The sequence below is a fragment of the Mesocricetus auratus genome, unplaced genomic scaffold (assembly GCF_017639785.1).
Source record: "Mesocricetus auratus isolate SY011 unplaced genomic scaffold, BCM_Maur_2.0 Super-Scaffold_100010, whole genome shotgun sequence".
Taxonomy (NCBI): Eukaryota; Metazoa; Chordata; class Mammalia; order Rodentia; family Cricetidae; genus Mesocricetus; species Mesocricetus auratus.
Window position 1 is genome coordinate 59,824,012 of NW_024429194.1, and position 6,990 is coordinate 59,831,001.

Here is a 6,990-nt window from a genome sequence, read left to right on the forward strand (position 1 = left end):
CAGATGTGATCTAGGCCCGGGGCTGTGATCAGGCATGGTGAATGCAAGTTTAGCTGATGCAGTGGATAAAAATCCCTTTTCTCCTGAAGCTGAGAGCCTCTGGCATCACCCTGTAACTGCAGGTCTGGAGTTTGCCCAGCCAGCAGGTGCCAACTCTGCCAGGCTTGGCTGCAGTCTTGCACAGGCCCTCTGCTCCTCCCACAGAGGTCAAGCTGGGGTTCGATATCTGCTCTGAGTGTTTGCAGCCATGACTGAAGGTCTGTGACCTTGTGCAAGGAACAGAACCATCTGGGCAGGAAAAGATCCCAGCTCTTGATGCGGGCACTCTGCCAAATGCTGGACCCACAAGGAGAGTCCCATTGGAAGAGGAAAGAGCTGGAAGTCCTGAGCTAACAGACATTTTACAGCCACTGTGCTTATCTTTGCAGGCTACTGGATTGATCAGGAAGAGGAGGAAAATGAGAGGGAATCATGGCTGCAGCCTTGAAGAACTTTAACTGTTTACTGCCTGAGGGTTTAGAATTAGGTCAGGGATGGAAGACTGGGAGGAGAAAGGGACCCTGCCCCTAGGTGTTTCTAAAAAGAGAAGCTCCAAACTCTAACGTGCCAATGGGACAGTACAACACAGTGAATCAGAAGTAGGAAAATATTCTTCTACTGTGAATGTAACTGCATTTTCCTCATTTTGTACCCACTTGAAAGCACATTCGTTGTTTGTTTCGTGTTCTTTTTCAGTCTCTGTAGGATTTGTAAGCTGCTTCCTCCAACACAAACAGTCATGTATTAAGCACAATGTAGAAGGCTTCACATTTTTGTCCTTTATTAATTTAAACAACTTGCATAAAGCAGTGCTGTTTGCTGTGACGATTGCAGGCATATGTGTAGCAGGGTCCTGCCCACCATACACTCCCTGTCCTGCCTCCCTTCCCTCCCTCCTTTCTGATCATTGCTCACTCACTTGTCTTCCCCTTTTCTGTCCCTCTAGATTCCAAAAAGGAGGGGAGAAATAGAACTGTCTTTCTAATTCGTCTCGATTCAGTTAATTTGCAAAGAAGTATTCCAACCTCCATTCTCCCATTTTTCTCTACCTCTCCCCCTGGCTCCCGGTAACAAACTTAACAAGCTTGATATTCAATATCCTTTATCCTTTGTGCAGGTAGAAAGTTGCTTTCCAGTACATTATAAGGAAAAGACAGGGCACAAGGAATTCTGAAGGCACCCACACCCAAGGCCTGTCAGCAGGGAATGAGGTGTGGTCAGGGCTCACAGGCAAGTGTATGCGACCCATTTGCCATGTGACTTGTACCTGTGTTGGCAGAACCTGGAATTCTTAAATATTGGCAATTAATCTGAAAATACACACATACCACACACACCTAAACAAACAACAAAATGCATAGGCCACCATGGCCTGACTTTTTTTAAAAATTATCTTTCTCTAATGATATGGTTTGTGAATAAGAGGATGTATTTTTATAAAGCTAGGGATTGTGAGAAGAAATTTATACAAGAATTACAAAGTTGGGAGAACCAGGGAAAACCTGAAAAATTCAAACTATTAAATAATCTATATATTTATTACCTATCAAATTGATATAAAAATTCTAGCATCTCATTCATTTATTTCATGTTCTGCTAGTACTGTTGGGTTAAACAATGATGTTTAAAAATGACTTTTTTCATTTTTTAAACTTTATATTAGAAATAAGCCTGCTTCACATGTCAATCCCATCTCCCTCTCCCTCCCCTTCTCCCCCCACTCCCTCATCAGCCCCCCCCAATCTCCCTCCCAATCCCCACTCTGATCCGCAGGGAGGGTGAGGCCCTCCATGGAGGAATCTCCAGAGTCTGTCATTTCATCCAGGGCAGGGCCTAGGCCCTCTCCCAAGAGTTCAGGCTGAGAAAGCATCCCTCATTGTGGTATAGACACCCAAAGTCCATTTGTATGCAAGGGATAAATACTATCCATGGTTCCATAGATTGCCTAGGCCTCCTCACTGACAGCCACATTCAGGAGATCTGGATCAGTCCAATGCTGTCTTCCCAGCCATCAGTCTGGGGTCCAAGAGCTCAACCTTGTTCAGGTTTGTCTGGGTTTCACCAGCCCAATCTTGACCCCTTTGCTCATCATTCCTCCCTCTCTGTCACTGGGTTCCAGGAGTTCAGTTCAGTGTTTATCTGTGGATGTCTGCCTCTGCTTCCATTAGTCACTGGATGAAGGTTCTTTTTCCCAGACTCTCTGGCAGTGGGATTGTATGCTGGCACTTACCTGATTCATTTCTAAAACCCATATATGAGTGAGTACAGACCATGATTCCCTTTTTGTGACTGGGTTACCTCACTCAGGATGGTTTCTTCCATTTGCCTGAAAATTTCAAGATTCCATTTTTTTTCTGCTGAATAGTACTCCATTGTGTGAATGTACCTCATTTTCTCTATCCACTCTTCAGTTGAGGGGCATCTAGGTTGCTTCCAGATTCTGACTTTAAAATGACTTTTAAAGTTTGCCTAAATTGTAAAGATAATACTCTCCACTTTGAAAAGGATGCAAACAGTACAGAATTGGAGTGAAAATGTTCACTTCCCATCCCATTCTCTGAGTCCTTGGAAATAAACATTTTGTTCATTCTTATCATTTCTTTTCAGTGAAGTTAAAGAGTTAAGATGGACATTGGTAGCACATTCCCTTAATCCCAGCACTCAGGAGGCAGAGGCAGGTGGATCTCTGTGAGTTCGAGGCTAGCATGGTCTACAGAGTGAGTTCCAGGACAGTCAAGGCTTCACAGAGAAACCCTGTCTTGAAAAACAAAACAAAACAACAACAACAAAGCAAAAACAAAATGAGACAGACAGACAGACAGACAGACAGACTTTCTGTTGTATCACCATAGTTTGTTTGCCAAGATTTAATCTCTACTGAATGATTTGTGGATATTTTCAAAGTTCTAAGGAAGACAGAAAGTCGTGTTCACATCAACTGTTGGGTACATTAATTAAATATTTAAAAGATCTTGAACACGGGTAAGTAAGTATACAAATTGTCTAATATATTTTACCATGAGTAAGAAATAAATTTGGGGAGGGGGGCTACAGAGGTGGCTCAGCAGTGAAGGACACTGGATGTTCTCAGAGGGGACCCTGCTTCACTTCCCGGCACTCACATTGGTGATGCCATTGTCAGTAACTCCAGTTCCACAGATCCAACTCAGTCTCAGCCTCTGAGAGCACCTGCAAACTTGTGATACATACAGACACATACATACACATGTGATGCACACACACACACACACACACACATACACACGAGTAACAACAAATAAACATTTTAAAAGGAAATAAATTTAGTCTAAGATTACAGCTAAGACCAAAAAATAAACTAAAAATCCCAAACAAAATAAAACAACAGCACCACCACCACCGACAAAACCCTGAGTTTTACCTTTTTCCTCAAATTAATTCTTCCTTCAAACTCTCAACAACTGCAGCTCAGTGTTACAGCTTCTTCCATGATGGTTTCTTTCTTCCTTTGATCAACGCCTCAGAGTCATCTTTGCTATCAGAATTTTTTGTTGTACAAGATGGTAGGTAATGAGTAGAATGGAATGTTAGAATCTTGTGGCAGCACGTGAACATTTACCTAAGAGGTCTAACTGGTCATATTCCTCACACTTTAAAAACTAAATGACCCTTTCCTTACATGGAGACTTCTTCACACTTTCCAGGGTCTACAAGGGAACAAGTATTTCTAAGGAATGGACAAATGGAATATCAAAGCATAAGTGAGCTCTTTTGTTCCCGGACTTGTGCAAGTTAGGACAGATTTTCTATCTGAACATTTTCCTTACTGTGCTTCACTAGAAGGAGAATGCACTGAAGGTTCTTAGAATAACTACATTCAAAATTATCTGAGATGGTCACTGTCCTCATTTCATGCTTACATGAGCACGCATGAAGTTTTCTAGAACTAATTTTCAAAATCCTATCATAAATGACCTAGGGTACATTATGGCTTAGGTCATACTTACCAGGATATTAGACTTTTTCATATTATAGAAAGAACAGTTGTGCCTTGATACATTTAACTTTTTATTTAGCATTGTGTATTTGTCAAATGGGTGCAAATTTTCTCATTTAATTCGAAGTTCTTGAGGTAAAAGACATTCACAATATTAGTGCAGAAGGAGTTAATATTCAAACATCTCATCTGTATTGCACAGATGAGAAAGACTGACTTGCAGAATAAAGACTCTGTGAGGGCATCGCTGGTACAAAGCAGAACAGAATCCCAAACCACTTCGCTCTGTGCCACTCAAAGCCCCACATGGGCTTTGTCCAAAGGGAAATGCCAGAAAACCCCTTGTGTTCTTGAGGCCCATTTACGTCAGGTGGGCCTTACATGTGAAGGGGGCAGAATTCTGTCAACTAGCTGAAGGTGAGGATTTCTAACTGTGCTTCCAGGAGGCTGGTTTTTCCTTTATCTGTGGCGGTCTTGCCTGTTACAAACATCTGGGTTTGTGCTTGTGCAGATCTCCAAGTATGCTGAGGCATTTCTAGCATCTCTGTGAGTGGCAGGGATAGCTGTATGCAAATGTAAGGCTTTCCAATAGCTAGCTTTGTATTCTTGGGCCTGAGCTTCTGTCCCATTTGCACAATGGGATGCTGACATCCGTCTCACTGGGGATTAGCACTTTTAGTCCAGTAGCTCCTTTAAATGTTTCTTAAATTTGTAAGGTAGAATTGAGGATGTTCTTTGTTCCAATGCAATCTATGGTTCTCTGCTTGTTCTCATATAGTGTTCCATATTTGAAAACAGATAAAGGAATGTCCATTTATAAACCTAGTACAGGCATACACCACAGTCTATGGTGTGGCTTGGATTATAGCTCAGTTATGGGAGAAGGCAGAAATGTTGTATTATCCAAACTGATCCTATCTACCCAGGCAGAACACATGTGCAATGTCACTGATAAGGCAACATTTGCAAATAGATGATAAAGAAATGAAGATTTGTTCCGGAGAGCTCACCCCCCAGTGAGGCCGAGGTCCTCTAGAGAATGGCCTGTTTTGAGAGTGGAGTGAAGGTGTGACGACTTTTGTGCCCCAACGCTAATCTAGTGACATGTGTTGCCCACTTACACAAAATCCCTGCCCTCTCTCAAAGGATTCCAGTTAAGGAAAATGCAACCTCCTAAATAGCAGAAGGAATTTACATGGGCTGCTTAAGTGAATCATCCTAGTCTCCCTCTCATAAATATGAGATAATCAAAGGTGGTCAGAAATCTGAGCAAAGGGACAGAGAGCAGTAGCAGATGCAAAAAGGAAGTAACTGGTCAAAGAAGACTGATAATTCATGGAGGAAAATACATTTCTCTTTTCTTTTTTCTTTTTAGAGTTGTGGTTAGTATATTTAGAGATCAAAGAAGAAATGCTATCTATAAATTAATCAAAAGCCTTTATGCAAAAACTCCAGAATTTTATTAAGATGAATAAATAAGCTGAAGACTTTATAAAATAAGGACAGAATGTGCCAGAATATTGATAAACTAAGTACAAATATTGATAAGTTGAATCATTGCATAGTTGATAAAACCTAAGAACTGCAAATTAAAGATACAGTAGGCTTCCTTTAGCTTTGCTTTGAGACAGCCTTGCTGTGCAGCCCAGACTAGGGTAGTACTCACTACACACTCACTACATGGTCCAGGCTGTCCTCCCCACTCACTAGCCTCCTGCTCTGTGTCCAGACAGATGGACAGTATCGCAGGATATGCGCTCCCAGGTATGAGTCTCAACTTACTGAGAGAAAACTGAGATGCTGTATGAATTTATGAAGCAATAAAGGACGTTTAAGCTTCTTATTTGAGACTATGAAAGGTAATAACATATCGTGAGAAGAAGTAGGGAAGGGCTATAGATGAATTACTTAGCGGGGTAGTGAGCAAATGAGAGTCTGCCGTAAGTCTCTCAGTCGAGCAGTAGAAGTAGAGACGCCAGTAGTGTTGAGAATTAGATATAATTAGTTACCAGCCACCCTAGCAGATCCTGATATTTACCTCTTTGTTCCCTGTTGTACATATTAACAAGTTCATTCTTAAATACAATTGTTAATGAGATCGGTAGTTCAGTGACTAAGACAACTTCCATTGTCTGTTTAGAACCACACAACTTTTGAAATATATAAACAGGCTTCTTCAAGGGCTGTTATTGTGATGTCTTAAATACATGTAAATGATTACTTTTGCTCTGTTTTGTGAAAGTGAAAAATGTGTTTGCTTAGGGGGGGTGGGGTAATGAAGTCCCACCCCTCGCTAGGGATCTATTGGCATTTGGTAACTTTCTGGAGAATCGTCTTTAATGATTCCTAGTAGGTTGACCAGACATGAGGGCAGGCCTCACTACCTGGGCAACACTAATTGGACTTAATAGGTTTAATAAAGAGAGAGAGAACACGAAGTTGCGTGGGTGGGGAGGTGAGTGGAGAGGTGAGTGGGAGCGCATCTTTGAAGACTTAGGGGAAGTGAATGAGATCAAAACACATTGAAATTCCCAAAAAATTAATGAAAGTAATTTTTAAAAAGAAATGAAATAACAGACATACTGACTGGCTTAAAGAGGAAGGAAGCGCTTATGGTCGTAGAATTACATGAAAGTTACTTGAGATGTAATGCAAGTGGGTGTTAATTTGTTCCTCTCTTCCTTACCTGATACACTGTTTCACCATGTGCAGATACACAGACTCATTTGTAGCTTACTTTTCCCATTCTTCTCAGTTCCAGTCATCTTGGAATTTTTTCTCCTCTTCCCAAAAGTATTTTTATCCATATTCTCCAATATTTACATTTATCAAAACTTGAGCTGTTGATTTTAATATTTTAAAATGGTTTTATGTGATATAAGTTCCAAATAGAAAGTACATAAATAATTTTATGCAGTATGCTCAGTTCAGAATGGTGAGCTATGTTCAGTAAAGCTTGATTTTGTAGAGATTAT